The sequence below is a fragment of the Miniopterus natalensis genome, chromosome 10 (genome assembly GCF_054644295.1).
Source record: "Miniopterus natalensis isolate mMinNat1 chromosome 10, mMinNat1.hap1, whole genome shotgun sequence".
Classification (NCBI taxonomy): domain Eukaryota; kingdom Metazoa; phylum Chordata; class Mammalia; order Chiroptera; family Miniopteridae; genus Miniopterus; species Miniopterus natalensis.
The window spans coordinates 40,713,016-40,739,115 of NC_142090.1; positions in this window are offsets into that span (position 1 = coordinate 40,713,016).

Here is a 26,100-nt window from a genome sequence, read left to right on the forward strand (position 1 = left end):
ATATTTCTCACTATCTATGTATAATTATAAATATGTCTGTATGTAAATACATTTAGATGTATATAATATATATTACATATATATATCATAAGTTAGTAGAGGGAAAGTTAGAAAAACAAAATACTTGCTCAGTGAAACATAAATAAGTTTTACAAATAGAAAACATATATTAGAGTGGTATATATAAAGAAATAATTGTATTATGAATGTACTAAATATTCTAATTAAAAGACAAAGATTTTTTTCAGATGAATAAGAAACCAACACAAAACTCTATGTGCCCTACAGGATATGAATTTTAAATATAAAGGCATAAAAATATTGCAACAGGTTGGGAAAAGACAGACAATGTGTAATTCTCCTTATTTCAGATAAAGTGAACTTTAGGGCAAGAAATTGCTATAGTCAAAGAGACATTTGATTTTTCTAAACAAGTAAATCTACCAGAAAGAAAACAATTCAAAATTTATGTGTATCTAATAACTAATACCTTTAAAAACAAAAATTGACTTAATTTAAAGGCAAAAAGATAAATTTATAGTTATAATGGTGACCTTAAATACACCTCTCTCAATATCAAACCAACCTTTAAAAAAATCAGTAAACATATCAAAATTTGTGGGACATAGATAAAGCTAAGTTTACAAGAAAATGTATAGCTCTAAATGTACATATTAGAAAAGAAGAAAGGCTGAGAACAGGCTATTTAAGTATCTGTCTCCAAGATGTAGACAATGAACAACAATTTGAAATCTCTTTTAATTATTTAGAAAATAAATGTACAATAGAAAAAAATGAAAGTTTGTTCTTTGAAAAAACTAAAAGTTGATAAAATTTGGTAAGAGTAGTCAAGAAAAAAAGAAGACAAAGGCAGAGATTATCAATATCAAGAATGAGAAAGAATAAAAATGGTTCCACAACTGAGCAATCTTTGTATACAATCTTTGACTAACTCTCTACTCTTTTGTTTTTAGAGTTTTATAAGTCTCAAATAAAAGTAGAACAATTCATCTCAACATGTTCTTCAAGGTTGCTTTTATTATTCCTGAACAGTTGCATTTTCATAAATTTTAGAAAGAGCCTATAAAATTTTACAAAATAACTTTGGGGTATTGAGTGGAATTATATGACTATGTGGATTGATTTGGGGAGAAATGACAAGTTAGTAATGTATTGAACGTCCCAGTTCATAAATATGGTATAGCTTCAATTTATTTAGGTTTTACCTATTTTTTCTAAATAATTTTGTTCTCTGTAGAGAAATTGTGCATCTTTCAGAATATTTTTAGGTATTTGATATCTTTAATTATTTCAAATTATATGTTATAAAATGTTTTTTATTTGTTGCTTATATATGAAAACAGGTGATTTTAAAAATAGAAATGTGACATAATAACATTTGATATTTTAAAAAAATTCTTTGTTGACAATGTGGAGGGAAGAGCAAGCTTGAAGAGCAAGAAAATTTAGTAGACTTTTGTATAACGTATATGATGTAACCTAAATTCAAATTGTGGTGATGAAAAAACAGAAATAGGTGAAAGAAATACTTATAGTTTGGCATGACTCTTGCATGTGTGCTGAGGGAATGATTTAATGATTACTTTAACATCTGGAAGAATTATAGTATTATTCACAAAGGTGGAGGAAGAGAAATTAGGTCTTGATAAGGAGAACCAGGCTTAAAACAAAACTCATTGGGTTTAAAATGCTTGTGGAACATCTAGATAAAGCTGTTCCGTATATAGCTGATTTAATGTAAGCATGAAGTTTAAGAGAAAAGTCTCGGCTTACATTTTTATAGAAATGGCATGTACAGACATAGAGGTTCAAGAGATTGCTTAGAAAGTGTGTAGGAAAATCCCAAAATGGTTGCAGAGTACTTGGAGGGTCCTCTGCATGCTCCCAACACTGGGCAACACTTATGGCTAAACTGCAGAACTTTTGGCTTAAAAACCCAGCTGAAGTGTAGCTGATCTGAAGTATTGTAGGTAGCGATGGGGAAAAATACAGAAGAAGAGGCAGAGAGGGTGAGCCAGCTTGCACACCTGCACCATTGGGGAGGGGCGGAGGGAAAGTGGGGCAGGGAGCCCTTGCCCCCTGGGAGCATGGGGTCTCAGCCCCAGGCAGGGATCCTCAGTCCAGAGCAACAGCGAAGGGGAAGTGAGCCCACATAGCATCAGGTAGTGGAAATCAGTGGAGATTTCGTTTCCCTGGGAGACTCAGACCACACCAGCCCAGGCAAAAAGCAATTACTTTGTTACAGCATCAGCTTAGAAGTTCACAGCAATCTGTGTCTGTGAGGGGTGTGATCAGTACACCCAGCAGTGAATATAAGGAGCCCTTCATTCTCTGGAAAAACTTTGGGCAGAGAGCCGGAAGGGGGCTGGACAGTGAAACTTGGGAAAAAGGATGAATCTTGCCCAACTCCAGTGCATGGGTGGCACCCTCCCCCTACCTGCAGAACAATTGGTCTTCCCAGTTCTCCTGTGGCCAGAGGCAAAGGAGAAGTCTCTGAGCTGGAAATTTGCATCTGTAGAGCTAGGTCTGATGGTGTATAGGATTAGGACATTTCACTCAATCAGAACCTGAATGGATGCTCTGCTCAGGGCGAGCAGACGCAGAGAAAGCTTGGAGTGCCAAGTGGGGCTGAATTTATTTTAATTTTTTATCCCCTCCTACTTTGTGTGGAGGCAGGGGTGAAGTGGTGGTGTGTGTGCCAGAGAGCCCAGCAGAGCTGAAACATTGCGACCTTGTCTCTGGGGTAGCTTTTGGACATTAAGAGGATCCAGACCTAGCTCCCCAGTGAATTCAGCCAGCTCAGCCCTGGGAAGGATAAGAAGTGCTTGCCCCCACTCCCACAAATTAGGGCGCCACCCTCAAGGCAAATCTGTTTAAACCACCTGGGTTAGGTCCCAGGTACCTTCCCAGAATCCAGTTCCATGGTGGAAGGGAGAGCAGCTGTAAGCAGGGACATTCAAGGTGCAAGACTGGAGGCAGACAGCCTCTGGGCTGTGGAGGTACCGCTCTCTGAACTACTTAGGGCTCCAACCCTACCATGCTTTAGTCAGGTTGCCTAGGGCCAAGCAGGGACAGTAACTGACACTGGCTTGCACTAGAAAACCTCCTGGGAGGCCTGGACCAGCAGACCAAGAGGCAAGGTTCAGACAGCATCAGAACAAAATCCAAGGAGCTCCACAAATAGCAGATCCAAAGGGTAATCACAACAAGCATCAAAATCTGCAGAGGTGAACTCCACTTAGTTTTATTAATTTGTCTTTTTGATCTTTTTCCTCATATTTTCTTTTGTGTGTGTTTTTTTTAAGTTTTTTTCTTTCTCTTTTTTCTTTCACATCTCTTCTCTATTTCCTTTTATTTTATTGCTCTCTTTTGAAATTTTTATTTTGTTTTTTCCTTTCCATTTTCCTTTTTCTATTTGATATATTCTTTTATTCATTATTATTATTTTAAAAATTATTATTTCATTTCTTTTTAAAAATTCTCATTCTTTTTCTTTTCTCTTCTTTTTCTCTTTCATATTCTTTTTTCTCATTTCTTTTTTGCATCTTTAATACTTTTAGTTTCTTGACTATTAGTTTTTTTAATTCTTCTTTTGGTGGTTGTTGTTTATATTTTTGTTGTTGGTTTTTTATTTTTTCTTGTGTAGTTTTTGTTTTGGTCTTATTTTGTCTTGTTTTGTCAGCACCTGTATAACAGTTGGAAGAATATGATTGGTGTTGAGCCACGCAGCCAGCCAGCCCAAGGGTTGAGCCCCTCTATGAAGAGGTGAACAGTGGTCAGTCAAGACCTAAATACAATGGAGGGCCCACACTACCCACACAAAGAACATTTCTAGAACACCCAGCTCAGAATATTAAGAAGACTACATCACTGGGTATCACAAGACATCCACTACAGAAGACCACCCCAACAGGAGTAGGAATCATAGAAGTCCTATCCAATACATAGAAACAAACACAAAGAAATAGCAAAAATAACGAAACAAAGAAACAGCCTCCAAATAAAAGAACAGGAGGAATCAATGAAATGGAGGCAAGCAATTTATCAGAAACAGTGTTTAAAGTAATGGTTTTAACAATGCCCAACATCATGAAAAGAGCATAGAAACCATGCAAAATAACTAATCAGAAATGAAGAATGACATAGCTGAAATAAAGAATAGACTGGAAAGAATAAACAATGGTTAGAGAAAGTGGGGATTGATTCAGAACATTAGAAGACAAGGTAAAAAAATATCACTCAATCAAGCAGCAAAAAGGAAAAATAATTATATAGTTTAAGGAAAATTTGGGACAATATGAAATATAACAACAGTCACATCGTAGGGGTACCAGAAGGTGAAGAAAGTGATCAGAGGATCAAGAACTTGTTTGAATAATGACAGAAAACTTTCCTAACTTGGTGAAGAAAAAAGTCACACAGGTTCAGGAAGCACAGAGAGTCCCAATCAAGAGAAACACAAAGAGACGCACACCAAGACACATCATAATTAAAATGGTAAACATTAAGGACAAAGTAAGAATCTTAAAGGCATCAAGAGAAAGAGAGTCAGTTACCTACAAAGGAGCCTCCATAAGCTGATTTCTTGACAGTAACATTACAAGCCGAAGGCAATGGCATGAAGTATTCAAAGTAATGAAAAGCTGGGATCTAAAACCAAGACTAGTCTATCCAGCAAGGCGATCATTCAAAATTGAAGGTGAAATAGAGCTTCACAGACAAAAAAAAAAAAAAAAAGACCAGAGTAAAAATAAATTACATAGACACTAAAAAACAACAACAAAATATCACTGAAACCAAGAACTTGTTCTTTGGAAAGAAAAACAAGATTGATGAACCTTTAGCCAGACTTATCAAGAAACAAAGAGTGAGGACCCAAATAAGTAAAATCAAAAATGAAAGAGGTGAAGTAACAACTGACATCACAGAAATCCAAAGGATTATATGAAAATACTATGAACAACTATATGCCAATAAATTGGACAACCTGGTCAAAATGTACAAATTCTGTGAAACAACACAATCTTTCAAAACTCAATCAGGAAGACTCAGAGAACCTGAACAAACCAGTAAAAACTAGTGAAACTGAACTATAAATACATAAACTCACAGCAAACAAAAATCCTGGAACAAAGGCTTTACGGGCAGGTTTAACCAAATATTCAAAAAGAACTATAACCTATCCTAATTCTAAAACCAGATAAAGACACTATAAAAAGAAAATTTTAGGCCCATATCCCTGATGAACATAGATACTAAAATCCTCAACAAAATATTATCAAATCTGAACCAACAATACATTGAAAAGATCATACACTGTGATCAAGTGGGATTTATTCCAGGGATGCAAGCTTGGTACAATATTTGCAAATCAATAAATGTGACACATCACATAAAAAAAAAGGATAAAAATCACACGACTATATCAATAGATGAAGAAAAAGCATTCAACAAAACCCAGCACCCATTTATTATAAAGTATCTCAGCAAAGTGGGAATGGAAGACTCATACCTCAACATAATAAAGGCCATATATGACAAACCTACAGCAGTATCATACTCATTGAGCAAAAACTAAAAGCATTTCCCTTAAGATCAGGAACAAGACAGAGATTTCTGCTTTCACCACTCTTATTCAACAGAGAACTGGAAGTCCCTGCCACAGCAATTAGACAAGAAGAAATAATAAAAGACGTTCAAATTGGAAAGGAGGAAGTAAAATTGTAATTATTAACAGATTACACAATCTTTTACATTGAAAACCCTAAAGACTCCACATACAAAAAAACCCCCACTAGATTTAATAAATAAATTTGGCAAGATAAAAGGATACAAATTGCCATCCAGAAATCAATGGCATTTTTATACACCAATAGTGAACTTTCAGTAACAAAATCCCATTTACTATTGAAACAAAAAAATAAGGTACCTAAGAATAAACTTAGCCTGTACTCAGAAAACTAAAGGACATTGAAAAAAGAAGTAGAAGAAATAAAAACAGGTGGAAGCATATATTGTGTTTATGGATAGGAAGAATTGACATCATTAAAATATCCATGCAACCCAAGAAATCTATACATTCAATGCAATCCCCATTAAAATACCAATAGCATATTTCACAGATCTAGAACAAATACTGCAAAAAGTTATATGAAACTAACAAGACCCCAAGTAGCCTCAGCAATCTTGAGAAAGGACAAAGTTGGAGGGATCATAATACTGGATATCAAACTAAACTACAAAGCCATCGTAATCAAAACAGACTGATACTGCGACAGGAACAGGCATATAGATCAATGGAACAGAACAGAGAGCCCAGAAATAAACCCATGCCTTTATGGTCAAATAATATTTGACAAAGGAGGCAAGAGTATACAATGGAGTAAAGAGAGTCTTTTCAGAAAATGGTGTGGGGAAAATTGAACAGATACATGCAAATAAATGAAACTAGGCCACTAACTTAAACCATACACAAGATTAAATTCAAAATGGATAAAAGTCTTAAATGTAAGTCATGAAACCATAAAAATCCTACAAGAAAACATAGGCAGTAAAATCTCAGACACCTTAGGTAGCAGTATTTTCAATGATACATCTCCTAGGGCAAGAGAAACAAAGGGAAAAATAAACAAATGGGACTACATCAAACTAAAAAGCTTCTGTACAGCAGAAGAAACCACCAGCAAAAAGAAAAGTGAACCCATTGTGTGGGAGAACATATTCACCAATGATACATCTGATTAGGATTTAATTTCCAAAATACATAAGGAACTTATTTAACTCAACACCAGGAAAAGAAACAATTCAATTAAAAAATGGGCGAAGTACCTGAATAGACACTTCTCCAAAGAGGACATATGAAGAAATGCTCAGCATCTCTAATGAGCAGATATGCAAATTAAAACTTAAATGAGGTATGACCTTACACCTGCCAGAATGGCTGCCATCAATAAATCAACAAACAACAAATGCTGGTGAGGATGGAGAAAAGAATCTAGTACACTGCTGGTGGGAATGCAGACTGGTGCAGCCACCATGGAAAAGAGTATGCGGTTTCCTCAAAATTAAAAATGGAAGTGCTGTTTGACCCAGCAATCCCATTTCTGGGAATAAATCTTAAGAATCCCAAAACACCAATCAGAAGGAATAAATGTCCCCCTATGCTCATAGCGCCATTATTTACAATAGCTAAGTTCTTAAAACAGCCCAAGTTCCCATTAGTATATGAGTGGATAAAAAAGCTCTGGTACATTTATACAAAGGAATACTATGTGGCTATGAAAAAGAAGTTTCTCTTACGCTTTGTGGTAACATGGAGGGACCTGGAGATTATTATACTGAATGAAATAAGCCAGTCAGAGAAAGAAAAATATCACACAATCTCACTTATATGTGGAATCTAATGAACAAAATATACTGACAAACAAAATAGGTCCAGAAACATGGATACATGGAACAGACTGACAGATCTCAGAGGGGGATGAGTGGTTGGAGGCAGTAAGAGATTAAAAAAAGAACATTTATGCATATATGCATAGCCCATGGACACAGACAATAGTGATGAAGGCCTGGAGTTGGGCAGGGAGTAAAGTTGGAGAAAATGGGGGACATCAGTAATATTTTCAACAATAAATAAAAAGTGTGTAAGAAGAGAAGGAAACTGTCAGGTGTAGAACATGGAGATTATATATATGAGATGGTTAGATAAATCTGAATGGGAGACTAAGGAATATGATAACTAAGTAGGAAAAACTTAAAAAATAAAAATAAAAGCCAAAGGAAAAGAAAATTCAGTGTCAAACATTACAGAAGCCTAGTTACAGAGGAGTTGCATAGTTTAAAAAGTATTTTGAATTTATCGCAGAGAAGTCATGATGACCTAGCAGAAACATTTCTAGTGCATTGGGAGTATAATGATTTTTAGTCTACTTTGCAACCCACTATGGGCAATGATTTTAAAGAGCTTCATTGTGAAAGGGCAAAGAAAGATGGAATAAAAATCAGAGGAGGAAAGAATCAAGTTATTTTTAATGAATAAGTAGTAAGCATGCAAAAAAAGAATGAATATCACTGGTTCTCAACACTTAATATGCATTAAAGTATCAAGGACACTCATATAAAGGAGATTCTTGAGTTCTGCTTTACAAAGCTGCTGATTTAGTAGATTTGAGGTAGAGCTCTGTAATCCGTTTTTAACCAAATTCCCCAGGTGAATATGAGGTAAGTATTGGAAAGACTAATTTTAGAAATACTGCAGTAGAGGGAAAATGAACAAGGATAATAATAATAATACTCTGTCCATAGAGGTATGACAGGCTATGGGGTCTAGAGTAGAGGTGGTAGAATATGCATTATAAAGGAAAAATACCTTTACCCCTCAATGAAAGAAGGAAAGTAGCAAGGTTTGTTATTGATGCACATGTTTGTAGTTATCACACAAAAATGAGTGAGTTTCATTCTGAAGGTTTCTTTCTCTTTGAAATAAACAATAAAATCATTTACTTCAGAATATTGGCAAGGGTGAAGAGTAGAAAAGTGAAGAAATAATTTTTATTTATTTATTTATTTATTTATTTTATTTATTTATTTTTTGCGAAGAAATACTTTTTAAATGGATATTTTTAGGGAATGAGGAAGAGATGGTCATGAACATGACAGCATTGTCAAGCAGCTAAGACCCAGGTGAAATTAGATACTATTAATTTGCGGTGACAATAATCTATGATCCATAAATCTGTGACTTTTCTCTTTCCCCCACCAGTCTGTATTTACTGGGTGTTGAATGGCTCTAAAGTTAGAGTTTTTGTTACAGGTGTAGAACAAAGGGGTAAGCTAATTATGCCAGTTGTCACTTTATTGTCTCTCAGCTCCAAATCCAACCTTCTTGCCCTGCTTTGTGATACCAGGGATCTGCCTTGTAAATATGTCTCCTAGCAGCTGGTACAATATTAGACCTTGACAAGAGAGAGTGCTGGAGAGATACTGTAAGAGGAAAGGGCTTCTCATGGTGATACTTTCCTTTTCGATCCTGTGCTGCAGCTGCCGGAGGGTGGCTTTCTTGACAGAAAGGCTTTCTGGTCTTGGACAGCTTCCTTTAAGTGGTATGATGAAGACCAGTGATGCACAACCCAGCGGGTGGCTTCCTGGCAAGTCTAGTCAGTACTTGGCCATGGGGTGGGATGCTTTTTCCAGTTTGTACCTTTCTTGAGTCTTCTCCCACAGCTCTAGGGCTGGTGGGTGCTCTTCCCATGTGATTATTCTTTTTATTATAGTTGACATACAATATTACATTAGTTTCAGGTGTACAACATAGTGATTAGACATTTATATGCCTTAAAAAACAAACAAAATGAAACAGATAGACTCATAGATACAGAGAACCAACTGCTTATCCTTTAACATTCTCTTTACTTCTCTTCATAGTTAACTAATTAACAGTTTATTACATTAAAATTGCCCTGCTCACATTATTGGTGTAGTTTTACCTTTTACTTCACCCTGAATTATTACTCTAATTGAGAATGTTTTCCTGGAAAACAGCAATTTGAATAAGTTAAAATCTACATTCACAGATGGTTGAATGATGAGATAAATCCTTTGAGGTTAAGATGGGGCAGCGAGTATGGTTAACCTAATTAATTTCTCCCCATACCCAGATAGGTTGATTTGACTATAAAGATGATGGTTCACTAAGAATGAAAGTAAAGAGAATAAATGAATGTTCACATAAGAGATTTGGAGAGCCATCATTGTGGCAAATAGTTTTGTTAAAGTGCATTTTTATACATGGATTTTCTTTCCTTATTAATAGTGAGGAAGCATCCACAGACATTTGCCCCCTTTCATCTTGATTGAAAATTTACAGGATATATGAAATATTTTGACAAAATTATGTTTAGCTAAATTTTTATATAAAGGGCTGGGCAAAAGTAGGTTTACAGTTATTCATATAGAAAAATATAATAGAGGAAAAAGTAATAATACAAGAATAAACACTGTTTTTGCATACTCACAATTGTAAACCCACTTTTGCCCATCCCTGAAAAAATTAATTTTCTGCTATACCACAGCCTTAATTTTGAAGATAGTATTTGTGGCACATATAAATCTCTACTTATAATTTTTGACTGCTATGGAGAAGAAATATTATTATTTTTAAAAAATGCTATTTAAATACTTGTTATTTTCTATCATTAGGAAAGTGAAAGTGAGGAATCATGCTTTGCTAATATGCATTATCAGTATTTCATTGGCCATAGATGAGCCCTTTATTCATTCTACAAGCATTTGCTGATTTCTGAATAGTACCCAGGTCACCATTAGGTGTCAGGGATACAAAGGTGTATCCCTGCCCTTGAGGAAACCCAAAATTCACACTTTTCCCTACGTTTTAACATTTAATATCTAAAATTGGCAGTCTTCGGTCATACCAGCTACATAGCTGATTGCATCTCATCACTGATAGTTACTGAGGGCCAAACTGCTCCTGGGAAGTATTTGTCATTGCAACTCATATTGTAGCTTTAATAATATATCACTGATCAAAAGTGTTGGTCCTGGGGGGAAGAAAATTTACAGACTAAAATCTCTCAAAGGAAGATGAAAGAAAAAAGATACTTCTCTCTGACCAGAAGTGGATTCCTCCAGGGTTCATGGCAGGAGAGAAAGTAAGGTGAGACACCTACCAAGTATGAAATTGGTGGTAGGAACCCTATATTACTGACCAAGTATGCTACTTGTCTCCTTCTGTGGACAAGCATTGGAAGAGTCAAAGTAAAAACTCATCAACAAGTATAGTAACTTTGTTGTTATTTCTGATGGCATGACTGGAAAACTGCACCTTTAAACATTTTAGTCAACAAATATTTTAAGGCTTGTTTAAAAATTTCAAAACCTTCCATCAACTTCTGGTTGGCTTTTGTTTTCTTTCTTTTAAAAAAAATATGTCTTATTGGTTTCAGACAGAGGGGGAGGAATAGAGAGATAGAAACATCAATGATGAGAGTCATTGATTGGCTGCCTCTTGCATGCCCCCCAACCAGGGGTTGAGCCTGCAAAGTGGGCATGTGTCCTGACCCAGAATTGAACAGAGATCTCCAGGATCATAGATTGATGTTCAACCACTGAGCCTCATCAGCCAGGCCTTCTGGTTGGCTTTTCAATGTCAGTGCCAAAGCTTGAAGAGCAAACGTCAGTGGCCTGAAATAAAAGCCCAGACATGAGAGTGGACACTCTTTTAATACATGATGTAGCACCACATCTCCTGATACCTTCAAGGCAATATTATGGGGAAAACATGAACATCAACACCTCTGATTCAGAGTAGTTGAACTCTGAATGGGAAGAAGTTTTAGGAATGGTAAGCAACCTTTTTGCTAACATTTTTCTTTTAATGTAAACATGATAAATGTTTATTATATGTGATAAAATGATAAATGTTATTATATATGATAAAAATTTAAGTCTAAATATGTTTAAAGAGTTCTTTCAATAAATGTAAAATAAAAACATAAGATTATTTAATTAGCAAGTTTTTTCTAATGGTATATAAAACAATGATGCATTTTAAATTGTTAGTATTATAGATTCAATCAAATGTGGTTTATAAAATTTTCCACAAAAAGTAATGACAAAAAATATGAAGTGCTTCCTCTTTGCTATGAGCTTGGAGCCTGTAATTACATATTACTAGACATCAATTAACCTTTAGCTTTTGAAAGGGAATAGGTATTTTACCAAGTGCTTAATGATGAGTTTATTTTCAGCTTCCCATTTCTCAACAAATATGACTTCTACATACACGTTCTCTTCTTAGAAGCAGAGCAGCTAGACTGAAAATCTAGTGTGGAGAGGTTAACAAAGTTCTATAATTCATGTCATTGGTAGAATATTTTGTAACTTTTTTGGTAATTTGTCACACTTTTATGCAACACTTTTTAAAAAAAAAAATCTTTATTGATTTCAGGGAGAAGAAGAGAGAGGGAGAGAAAGATAGAAACATCAATGATGAGAGAATTGCCATTATCAGCTGCCTCCTGCATGCCTCTGACTGGGGATTGAGCCTGCAACCCTGAGCATATGCCCTGACAGGGAACTGAAACTTGATCTCTTGGATCCTAGGTCAGTGCTAAACTTCTGAGCCATGCCTGGCCAGGCTGCAACATTTTTAAGTACAGCTTCTTTTAAATTCTGCCCTATGCCTCATTTATTAAGTAGCAAGCATGGAGAGAGAGTAGTCTATTTTGTAGACTACGCCCTATGAATAGGATTAGATATTTTAATAATTATGTATTTTCCCCACACAAAGTGGAAACAATGATTTCAATGATGCTTACAGGATATGCATGACATATTGAATACTTATATTTGCAGTGCAAGATAAGTAGTGTAGCAGACCAGTCCTTTTGGAACCAACAGTATGGCTATCGTAGAAGAAAGGCTCAGGGCACAAACCTGACAGTTTTGGTTTTCTACAGTTCCAACCTAATGTTTCATTCTTCTGTCCTTGCTTATTTTATCTTCATGAGGTTCATACAGAGTTTAATTTATTCCCCACCCAAAACCCACGGGAATCAAGCAATGTGTTTTTATGAATTTCTGTAGTTTCCTTTCAGAACCAGATGTTGGACAGCAGCCATCCCAGTAAAAACGCTTGCCAGATGAGTCAGGTCAAAAAGGGAAGGATATCTGAAAAAGAAATAAATTGGTGGGGGGGAAGTGTTTAGCATACACAAATATAAGAAATTTAATTAATTACTAGATATTAATACCTCAAAGACTGGAAGTCTATAATCCCTGAAAAAGACATGGACTTCCATTCACCCAAGTTAACTTGGCTACAACCAAGCTGAGTGCCCAATACTCAGTCCGTGATATGACACCATGCCCAAGGCTGACTATGCACTGGGAAAAGGAAATAATCAGGTCTTTTGAGAATTAGTGGACACTGATTCTAATCTAACACTAATTTAAGGGACGCAAAATGCCACTGTGGTCCACCAGGCAGAGGAGGAACTTAAGGTGGTCAGGTGACCAATGGAGTTTTAGCTCAGATTCACCTCACAGTGGGTAAAGTGGGTTCCTGAACTCATCCTGTGATTATTTTGCCAGCTCCAGAAAGCATAATTGAAATAACAGGCATATTTAACAACTAGAAGAATCCCCAGGAGTTCTCAAATGTCAGTGGTATCACAGTTGCCTGGAGGACTTGTTTAAACCCAGATTGCTGTGTTTCTGACTCAGTAGGTCAGGAGTGGGATGTGAGAATTTACATTTCTAACAAGTTCCCAAGTGATGCTGATGAGACTGGTAAGGATGCCATCTTTGAGAACCATTGATTTAAACCATTGTAATAATTAAATATTTTAATTTTATGTTGATTTCTTGCCATAACTATCTGAGACCACAAAGATTCTATATGGGGGAAAAGATGTTGGGAAGGTACAGATAGATTAGTATATGTATCCAGCAAATATAAATGTAAGATGATTTGGATTCTATGTGTGTAGGTACCTAACCAATGAAGGAAATATGCAAAATTAAGAAATTTTCTTAAGAGAACTCTTATTAACTTTGAAATAAAATGCAACTTCTGTTAGCCCTTCCATTCTCTTCTGCAACATAAAAATCCTTTGAAATTAGTTGAACTAGGAATGAAAGTTTTAAAAATAGTAAATTGTAAAATATTTTTAATGGGAGTTTGGTAAGAACTATGTATTAGTTTCCTCCAAATGTCATAACAAATTACCACAAACAGTTATGAAGGTCAGAAGTCTGAAATCAATGTGTTAGCATGGCCACACTCCCTCTCAAGGCTCTTGGGGAGAATGCCTGCTTGCCTCCTCAGCTTCCAGAGGCTCCAGGCATTCCTTGGCTAGTGGCAGCATAACTACGACCTCTGCTTCCGTCTTCATGGGGGCTTTATTGTCTCTGTGTGTCTGAGTCTTCTCCTCTTCTTATAAAGTCATTTTTCATTAGATTTAGGGGCCACCTAGTTTACCCAGGATAACCTCATTCTTTCCTTAATTTCATTTGCAAAGACCCTCTTTTTTTTTTTTTTCCAAATAAGGTCACATTCATGGGTTCTGAGGTTGGGATTTGAACACATAATTTTAGGAGACATTAGTCAACCCACTACAAACCATAACTCATGAAAGAATCCTTTCCACCTGATTTAGTGTTCACTAAAATTTCACTTATTTGGCTGAGAAACAGAGTGGTACATACTTTTGCAATCAAACTGCTATGTAGCTGTGGGGGGAAAAAAGAACAATGGTAATTGTTTTCACACCATACTTTAGTTGGAAACATTTTTGTTGTATCTTCCTGAGACAAAACAAAAGCAAAAACTTGAGTGGTAGATTGTCTGAAAAGTTGGCTATTAGTGATTACTCTTATCCCAGTGTAAGAGAAGTGAGTCTCTTTCTCCTCTCCTTGAATTTAGCCTAGCTCTTTGACTTGCTATGGTCAGCAGAATGTGAAAGAAATGATTTTTATATAACGTATGGACATAGACCTTAAGAAATTTTGCAGCATCCATTTCTACCATATTGAATACAAGTTATGATATAAAAAAAGTCAAATATACTATGGGAGAGAGAAGCCACATGGACAGAGAAAGTCACTGAAGGAAGAGATTACAGAAAGATAAAGAGAGGGATGCCCAGCCCCAAGCTCTTGCCACCCCAGTTGGAATCTTGTGAGTTAAGTTCTCTCTGAGCTGCTCTTATCAGAATTACATGTAACCAAGAAGAGCTTTCATTGCCAAGCCCTGCTCAAGTTACAGAATTATGAGCAAGTAAATAATTGATTTTAACCCACAGTTTTGCCAGGATATTTGTTATGCAGCAGTAAGTAATTGAAATAATTTGTTTTAATTTAAACAGTCAATACACATATATTACTTACTTAATGAAACTGGTTAACGAAGATACAAAGAAAAAGTAAAGTCCCCTTATTGTAAGAAAATTCAGTTTTCATTTTATTGTTTGTAACTTTTTGATAAGTATCAAATGATTATCTTCTTATTTTCTGTTTATTTCTATGAAAGTAGTTTTTCCATAAGCTGAAGTGGTAAAACTTGAAAGGGTCAGAATATAACTTGGTGAGAAAGGGAGGATATTATTATTTCTTTACCTTTTTGCTTTTGCTGGGAATGGCTAGGTAACTGTAAATATATTGGAGATAGAGAACTACATGAAAGCAAAATTGTTAAGACATTGAGCCTAGTTTAGAATATCAAATTTCAATCCAAGGAATTTTGAATGAGTAATAAACAGACATTTTATGTAACAGATTTTCAAAACATGTTAGGAAAATTAAAATCTTTTACTTTCAAACTGGCATCAGTATCTTCTCAGTGTTTCCCAATTCATCTGTATATATCAGACTGCTCTAAACATCAATATAAGGGAATGGAGGTGAGGGTACCCAGTGGGAGGTTGTTACAGTGATTAAATATGAGGATAGATGGTAGGGATACAACTGTAAAAGAGGTAGCCAATCAAGAGCCTATGGATCACAACTTCCTACACATTTTTTCATTAAAATGAGCTTTTTGTTGCTTGCAGGCATGATGATAAATGGAGAACAGCAATAATAACAATAGAGGCTGCAGATGAAGAAAGCCAGTTAAGGAACCAGCTATAAAAGCTAATTTTAATTATATTGAATTTAAGGTGGCATCAAAATGTTAACAAATGATTGTGAAAGGAAAAGTGCAAAAGCCTTATGCATGGATTTAAGATCTGTCTTTTGTTTAATGCAAAGCAAAAAAAATGAGAAATGAGATCTGGAGGATAACCAGGTTCTAATTTTAGTTAAGTAAGTCTGAGACATTAAGAAAATTGCTATCCTGTCTTTCAATTCATTTAAAAAAAAAATCTGTGCAATGAAGATAATAACAGCATCTACCCTCTAGAATTGCTGTGATGATTAAGTGAGCTAATACATGTAAGGCATTTAGAATAATGCCTGGCACATAATACATGATGTATAAATGTAATACTTAATTAGTTCTAATTAAATGCCCATTGCCTTGCCAGTATCCATTATCCCCTTCTCTTTTAATAAGTGTTCTTTGGCATGGCAATATTCTCAGCTAAAAGATACACTACATTTCCTAATCTCTCTTAGAGATATGGCTGGCAAATTATGTGTAAGTGTAAGTTGTTGGATGTAACTTATAGAAAAGGTCTTTAAAATGACTAATTTGGCAGTTAGAATGTTTTTTATTTTGCCTTTTTCTCCTCCTCCTTTCATGTAATCAGGACATAATGACTGGAGATACAGTGACCTTTTTGGACCATGAGGGAAAGATCAAAAGAAGAGCAAAGCCTTTGATTCTGAAACCTAAGTCACTAAATCATGCTAGAAAATATTTTCTAACTATACTAGACTTCTCAGTACAGAAGAAAAATATAAATATAAACACTTGTTTGTTTAATCCATTGTAGACAGATCTTTGTTATTTCCTAACATAATTCCTTATTGATACTTTTTTATTATTATTATAAATAAAATTTCCAATAAAGAAACAATTGCCTTAAGAGAAAGACAATAAATGTATGCAAAGGTGATGTATTATGAAATCCAAAAAAGAACAATATTTCCAAAAAGATAGACTTATCTAAAATATACTTTTTAGTGCCTTGCTTTTAGGATGTTAGTTGTAACCCCCAGGAAAACCATGAAGAAAATAATAAATAATATACATTAAAAGGAACTGAAGAGAGAATAAAAAATATACACTCAAAAATAGTTAACATAAAAAAGTAGTATTGGAATATTTGAGTCACAAAAGTATATGACACAGAACACAAATAATAAAATGACAGAAGTCTTTATCTGTGATCACTTTAAATGTAACTAGATTAAACTCACCAATTAAAAAACAGAGATTGACAAAATGGATTTTTAAAATTATCTGTTGCTGTTGGAGATCCAACCATGTATTGACAACAGGAGACTCACTTTAGATCTAAAGATCTAAGTTGAAAATGAAAAGATATAAAAATATATTCCATATAGTTCTCCCAAAGTGGCTCCAAGGTTGAGCATCAACCTATAATCCAGGAGATCTTGGTTGGATTCCCAGTCAGGGCACATGCCCGGGTTTTGGGCTCAACCCTAGGTGAAGGAAGCAGCCAATCAGTGACTCTCTCATCATTGATGTTTCTATCTCTCTTTCTCTCTCCCTCTCTCTGAAATCAATAAAGACATTTTTTTTTAAAAGATATCTTTATCTCTTGTAATAATTTTTTATATCAAGTCTATTTTGTCTGATCATAGCATAGCCACCCCAGCTTTCTTTGGGGTACTATTTTTATGGAATATATATATATATTTAAAATATGTCTTTACTGATTTCAGAGAGAGGAAAGGAAAGGGAGAGAGAGATAGAAACATCAATGATGAGAGTCATTGTTTGGATGACTCCTACACATCCCCCACTGGGGGTCAAGCCCACACCCTGGCATGTACCCTGACCAGGAATCAAACTGAGAACTCCTGGATCATAGGTCAATGCTCAACTGCTGAGCCACACCAGCCAGGCTAAAGATAAAAAGGTCAATTTTTCAATAATATATAATAATTATAAACATATATTCACCAAACAATGGAGCCTAAAAATATGGTATATTAAAGCAAACTTACAGAATTGAAGGGAGAAATAGATGGTTACAATAGTAGTTGGAGACTCCATATCATATTTTTGATGTTCAGAAATACTGGATAGAAATGTGTGAGTACAAAACTGACTCAAGAAAAAAGAAATATAAAATCTGAACAAAACAATAATAAAAGACTTCCCAACAAAGAAAAGCCAAGGACCAGATGAATTCTACCAAACATTTAAACAAGTAACATCAATCCTTCTCAAACTGTTAAAAAAATAAATAAATAAATAATATTCCCTAACTTGTTCTATGAGGCCAACAATATCCTAACACCAAAGCCAGACAAACATATCACAAAAAAACTATAAGCCAATGGTTCTTACGAATTTAGAAGCCAGAATCAAATATATTTCCTAAACTATACTAACAATCAGAAAAACAGCATATTGAAAGGATTATACATCATGACCAAGTGGGATTTATCCCAGTAATGCAAAGTTATTTCACATAATAAAATCATTGTAATATATATCACATTAATAAAACAAAGGGAAACAACTACATGATCATCTCAATTGATGCAGAGAAGGTATTTGACACAATTCAAAAGCTTTTTGTGATATAAAACACTCAGAAAACAATGACTAGAAGGGAAATTCCTCACCATAACAAAGGTAATTTGTTAACATCATATGCAATGGTGAAAGACTGCAAATTTATCCCCAAGATCAAGAGCATGATGACTAAAAAAATTTCCCCAAGATCAAGAACAAGACAAGGATGCTCACTTTTCCCATTGCTATTCAACACTGTACTGAAAGTTATAGTCAGAAAATTTGGGCAAGGAAAAGAAATGAAAGTCATACAAATTGGAAAGAAAAAACTATATCTGCAGATGACATGATCCTACCAAGAAAATCCCAAAGAATTCACAAAAAGAAAGAAAAAAGAAAGACACTAGACATAATTAAAGAATTCAGTAAAATTGCAGGATAAAGATCAATACCAGCAGTCTATAAGCCAACAGTCTAAAAACAATCTAAAAAAGAACTTGAAAACCTTTCCATTTATAGTAGCATACAAAAGAATAAATTCCTAGGTATAAATTTAACCAAGGAGGTGAGAGACTTGTACATTGAAAACTACAACAGTTCTTCAAGATGGCGGTGGATTAAGTAGATGCTACATTGACACTCTCCCAGGACCAAACTGGAATTACAACTAAAATATAGAAAAAACATCCTGAAAAATCAACTGCAACTGAAGACTAGCTGGAGAGCACCTTCATAGCCAAGGACAAAATGTGGAGACCACATAGAGACTGGTAGGAAATGCAGAGATGTGAGAGCACTGGCTGGGCTCCCAAAGGTGGCAGCTGAAAGTCAGGAGGGATATCTCATCTGTGGTGGCTTACCACTGAGGACTCTAGGGTCTAGAATCCAGGATGGGCTTCCCAGACTAGAGCACCAGAACTGAGAAGTGCTCACAAAATATCTGGCTGTGAAAAGCAGCTGGGTGTCTATCTGCCAGGGACAAATACCTGGAAATACAAGCATCCTCTTAAAGAGCCAATGCACAAAGTTCCATGTGCAGGCACTCACTTTGGATTCTGGCAGAAGGAGGGCAGGGTGAACTAGAGCTGTGTGAGGAGAATCAAGGGCTGTGGGCTCTAGAGATAAAGCTCAGATGGCAGGCATCTGGACTCCTGTGCTGAGTCATTCCCCCATAATGCAGAGAACATAATTCTCAGGCAGACATTCACCTTTCAGGCAGCTTTTGCATGTGGGAAGGAGAGAAGAAATTGCTCCACCCTGCTAGAAAACCTCTGGCCATACTCTGTGGAGTTTCTACAACCTGAGGCTCATTAAGAGAATCAAATTAATCAGCTTGCAGGTAGAGGCAAAACTCAGAGTACTTTGACTCTTTGCCTGACCTGCTTCTGATAATAGGCCTTAGAAAAGCAGACTTTGGTGTGCATCTTAGTCCTGTCAAAATGCATCCAGCCCAAGAAGAGGGGATACCTCCAAATAGGGTACTCAAGGACAGTCACAAACAGTGTCTGACATTGGCCTGCACCAGAGACACTCCAAAAACACTGAGTTTTAGCAGATCTACCTATACATAGAAACAAACTCAAATAGGCAGCCAAAATGGGGAGACAAAGAAACAAACCCCAAATGAAAGAACAAGAGAAGTTTCCAGATGAAGAGTTAAATGAAATGGAGATAAGTAATCTATCAGATATACAGTCCAGAATTCTGATTGTAAGGATGATGAGAAAAGATAGGGAAACTATGAAGGAAATTAAGAATGACATAGTAGAAATAAAGAATACATTGGGCCCAGCTGGGCATGGCTCAGTGGTTGATCATTGACCTAGGATCCAGGAGATCATAGTTCAATTCCCTGTCAGGGCACATGCCTGGGTTGGGGGTTTGATCCCCAATTGGAGGCATGCAGGAGGCAGCTGATTAATGATGACTCTCTCATCATTGATGTTTTTATCTCTCTGTCCCTTCTTCTCTCTGGAATCAATAAAAATTTTTTAAAAAAGAATATATTGGAAGGAATAAACAGCAGATTAGGGGAAGCTAAGGATCATATCAGCAAGTTAGAAAACAGGGTATAAAAAAAATCACTCAATCAGAGAACCAAAAGGAAAAAAATTAAAAATAGCAGAAGAGTCTAAGGGAGTTGTGGGACAACATGAAATGTAACAATACTCACATCAAAGGAGTATCAGGGGGGGAAGAGAATAAGCAATGGATAGAGAATTTGTTTGAAGAAATAATGTCAGGAAACATCCCTAACCTGATCAAGGAAAATGCCACACAAATTCAGGAGGCACAGAGCGTCCTAGCAAGAAGAATACAAAGAGGCCCATCCCCAGACACATCATAATTAGAACACCAAAAATTCAAGACAAAGAGAGGATCTTAGAGGTAGCAAGAAAAAGCAATTTGTTACCTACAAAAAAGCTCCTGTAAGGCTATCAGCTGTGTTCTCATCAGAAACTCTACAGGCCAGGGGGAATGACATGAAATATTCAAGGTAATGCAAAACAAGGATCTGAAACCAAGACTACTCTATCCAGCAAGACTATCATTCAAGATAAGTGGTGAAATAAAGAGCTTCCCTGACAAAAAAAGGCTAAAGCAGTTTATCACCACCAAATCAACATTGCAGGAAATGTTAAAGGAACTGCTATCATTAGAAGTAGAAATATATATATAAATAGAGTTGTATCGAATTAAAATAATAAGTAAGGATCTATCAATAATAACCTTAAATATGAATGGATTAAGTGCTCCAATAAAAAGACATAGGGTGGCTGAGTGGATAAGAATACATGACCCAAATATATGTTGTCTATAAAAGACCCACTTCAGAAAAAAATACTCACATAAGACAAGGGATAAATGATGGAAAAAAATTTCCCATAAAAATGGAAATGAAAAAAAGCTGGGGAAACAATACTCATATTGGAAAAAAAAAAGTCTTCAAAATGAAGACCATATTGAGAGACAAGAAAGATCATTACATAATACTAAAGGGATCGATCGAAGAAGAGGATATGATTCTAATAAACATATATGTACCCAATATAGGAGCACCTAAATTTATAAAAAACTTCTGGAGAGCTTTAAGGGAGAGATTGACAGCAAAACCCTCATACTAGGGGGCTTATCACCCTACTGATGTCACTGAATAGGTCTTCCACACAAAAAATCAACAAGGACACAGTGACCCCAAATAACACACTATATGAGATGGATTTAATTGACATTTACAGAACATTTAACCCCCAATCTGAAGAATATACATTCTTCTCAAGTGCACATGGAACATTCTCAAAGATAGACCACATGTTTGGACACCAAACAAATCTCTACAAGTTTACGAAGATTGAAATCAAATCAAGCATCTTCTCAGATCACAATGGCATGAAATTGGAAATCAGCTACCATAAAGACACTAAAAAACATTCAAACACATGGAGGCTAAATAGAATGTTATTAAACAATGGATGGGTTACCAAAGAAATCAAGAAAGAAATAAAAAACTTCCTGGAAATGAATAAAAATAAACACACAACAACCCCAAATCTATGGAACACAATGAAAGCAGTGCTGAGACAGAAGTTCATAACTCTATAAGCCAATGCCAAAAAACAAGAGAAACATCTAATAAACTCTCTAACCCTACATCTTAAAGACTTAGAAAGAAGACAACAAGAAAAGTCCAGCTTAAGTAGAAGGAAGGAAACAGTAAAATCAGAGCAGAAATAAATGACATAGAGACTAAAAAAAATAATACAAAAAATCAATAAAACCAAGAGCTGATTCTTTGAAAAGATAAACAAGATTGATGCACCTTTAGTGAGACTCATCAAGAAACAAAAAGAGAGGACCCAAATAAACAAAATCAGAAATGCAAGAGGTGAAATAACAGCTGACCCAATAGAAATACAAATTTTTAAGAAAATACTATGAACAAATATACACCATCAAGCAGGACAACCTAGATGAAAAAGACAAACTCCTAGAAAAATACAACCTTCCAAAACTCAATTAGGAAGACTCAGGAAACCCGAATAGGTAGAAAACTACTGATGAAGTTAAAGCAATAACTGAAAAACTAGCACACAAAAGCCCTGATCTGGACTGCTTCACAGGGAAGTTTAACCAAACATTCAAAGAAGAACTAACACCTATCCTCCTCAAAGTTTTCAAAAAAATCCAAGAGGAAGGAACATTTCCAAGCTCTTTTTTATGATGCCAGCATTATCCTATTTCCAAAACCAGATAAAGACAAAAAAAAAAAAAAAAAAGAGAAAGAAAGAAAGAAAAAAAAGAAGCAGAATTACAGGCCAATATCCCTTATGAACATAGATTATAAAACCCTCAACAAAATATTAGTAAATCAGATTCAGCTTATATATTAAAAAGATTATATAACATGACCAAGTGGGATTTATTCCAGGGTTGGAAGGCTGGTACAATGTTTGCAGATCAAAAAATGTGATACATCACATAAACAAACTGAAAGACAAAAATCACATAAACATATCAATAGTAGTAGAAAAAGCATTTGACAAAATCCAACACCTATCTTTGATAACAACTTTAAGCAAAGTGGAAATAGAGGGATCATACCTCTACATAATAAAGGTTATATATGACAAACTTACAGCGAACATCATACTCAATGGGAAAAAACTAAAAGTATTTCCCCTAAGGACAAGAACAAGACAGGGATGTCTACTTTCACCACTCTTATTCAACATAATACTGGAAATCCTAACAACAATTAGACAAGAAGAAAACAAAAAAGACATTCAAATTGGAAAGGAGGAAGTAAAACTGTCATTATTTGCAACTGACATAATATTGTACATAGGAAATCCTAAAGACTCCACCAAAAAAATACTAAATTTATTAAATGAGTTCAGTAAAGTAGCAGGATACAAAGTTAACACCCAGAAATCAATGGCATTTTTATACACCAATAATATACTCTAAGAAAGAAAAACTAAAAAAATCCCACCACAATCCTTTTTATCATTGCAACAAAAAAATTAGGATATTTAGGAATAAACTTAACCAAGGGGATAAAAGACCTGTACTCAGAAATCTACAGGATGTTGTGAAAAGAGATAGGGGGTGATATAAACAGGTGGAAGAATATATCATGTTCATGGATTGGGAGAATTAACATCCTTAAAATGTCCATACTTCCCAAAGCAGTCTATAAATTCAATGCAATCTCTATTAAAATACCAACAGCAAATTTCAAAGATCTAGAACAAACACTTCAAAAATTTATACTGAACCAACAAAAAACCCCAAATAGCCATGGCAATCTTGAGAAAGAACAAAGTTGGGGGGATCACAATACCAAATATCAGTTATACTACAAAGCCACTGTAATCAAAAAAGCCTGGTGCTGGCACAAGAACAGACATATAGATCAGTGGAACAGAACAGAGAACCCAGAAATCAACCCAAAACATTATGCTCAATTGATATTTGACAAAGGATGCAAGAACATACAATGGATTAAAGACAGACTCTTCAATAAGTGGTACTGGGAAAACTGGACAGGTACATGCAAAAAAATGGATCTAGACCATCAACTTACACCATACAAAAAAATAAACTCAAAATTGATAAAATACTTAATTGTAAAATGTGAAACCATAAAAATCCTAGAAGAAAACGTAGGCAGCAAAATCTCAGACATCCCTTGTAGCAACATGTTTGGCAATACATCTCTTAGGTCAAGAGAAACAAAGGAGAAAATAAATAAATGGGACTGCATAAAAAAAAACAACAAAAAAAAACCCACAAAACTTCTGCACAGCAAGAGAAACCATAAACAAAATGAAAAGGGAACCCACTGAATGAAAGAATATATTTGTCAATAATACATCTCATAAGGGGTTAATATCCAAAATATATAAGGAACCCATTAAAGGTAACAAAAGGAAGACAAACAACTCAATTTAAAAATGGGCAATGGACTTGAATAGACACTTCTCCAAAGAGGCCATATAGATGGCCAAGAGACATAGAAAAAAATGCTCAAAGTCACTAATCATCAGAGAGATGCAAATTAAAACCACAATGAGGTATCACTTCACAACTATCAGAATGGCTGTCATCAACAAATCAACAAAGGACAAGTGTTGGCAAGACTATAGAGAAAAGGGAACCCTAATACACTGCTAGTGGGAATGCAGACTGGCGCAGCGACTATAGAAAACAGTGTGGAGTTTCCTCCAAAAATTAGAAATTGAACTTTCAATTGACCCTGTGATCCCACTTCTAGGAATATCATAAGAACCTTAAAACACCAATCAGAAAGAGCTTATGAATCCCTATGTTCATAGAAGCTCAATTTACAATAGCTAAGTTCAGGAAACAGCCCAAGTGCCCATCAGTAGATGAGTGCATAAAAATGCTGTGGTATATTTACACCATGGAATACTTTGCAACTGTAAAAAAGAAGGATCTATTACTCTTTGGGAGATCATGGATGGAACAGGAGAGTAATATGCTAAGTGAAATAAGCCAGTCAGAGAAAGACAAGTACCACATGATTTCACTCATATAGGGAATGTAATGAACAAAATAAGCTGATGAACAAAATAGATCCAAAGACATATAAATATGGAACAGACTGAGGGAAGGCAGTGGTGGGGAAGTGGCTGTGGAAAGTTTAATCAAAGAATTTATATGCTTATATGCATAACCTATGGACTTAGACATTGGTATGGGGATGACCTAGAGATGGAGTGGATGTGGGGTGCAGGGGATCGATGGGGGGAAAAATGGGAAATCTGTAATACTTTCAACATTAAAGATTATAAAACCCCACAAAGTTGATACTTGTGGTTTTACCTCTAAGATATAAAGAGCTTAGAAGTTGTTGCCACCATAAAAAAAAGAAAACTAAAACAATATTTCTGAAATAAAAACCACAAATAAATGTAAAGACATTCCTTGCTTATGTATTGGAAGATTTAATACTTTAAGATGGCAATAATACCCAAAACCACCTACAAATTTAATGCAATTCCTATCAATATTACTAATTTGTTTTTTGGTTGTTTTTTATTTTATTTTATTTTTCAGAAATAAGAAAGATGATCCTCAAATTTATATGTAATTTCAAGGAACTCTCAATAGGCAAGACAATATTTTAAAAAAAAGAACAAGGAAAAAATTTATAGTTAATAGTTTCTGAACTTACTACAAACTATAATAATTAAGACAGTTTGGTATTAGCATAAATATGGGCTCATAGACCAATGGAATAGAATTGAGAATTCAGAACACAACCCAAATGTAAGTGGTAAAATAACCTAATATATAAGTGGTGAATATAAGTAGTGAAACTTTTAAAATTCCGAAGAGAATGAATAGAGTAAATTTTTATTCCAAAGCTAGATTTAGCAATGGATTCTTACAAATGACACCAACAGCATAAGCAAAAGAAGAAGAAAATATATTGGATCTTATCAAAATTTAAAAATTTTGTTCATCAAAGAACATAATAAGAAAGTGACAGCCTGTCCAGTGTGGCTCAGCAGTTAAGCATCAACCTATGATCCAGGAGATTGAAGTTCAATTCCAGGTCAGGGCACATGCCTGGGTTGCAGGCTCAATCCTCAGTAGGGGTGTGCAGGAAGCAGCCAATCAATGACTCTCCCATCATTGATGTTTCTATTTCTCTCTGAAAAATCAACTGAAATTGAAGGATACCTGGAGAGCAGCCTCCTAAACAAGGATCTAACATGGAGACTACATAGACTGGTAGGAAGTGCAGAGGCACAAGAAGGCTGGACAGGTTCCCACAGGCATAAGCTGATGTTCTGTAGAGATATCTCAGCTCTGGGGTGTTCTAACTGAGAACTCTGGGGTATAAACCCCAAACTGGGCTTCCCAGCACAGGGCAC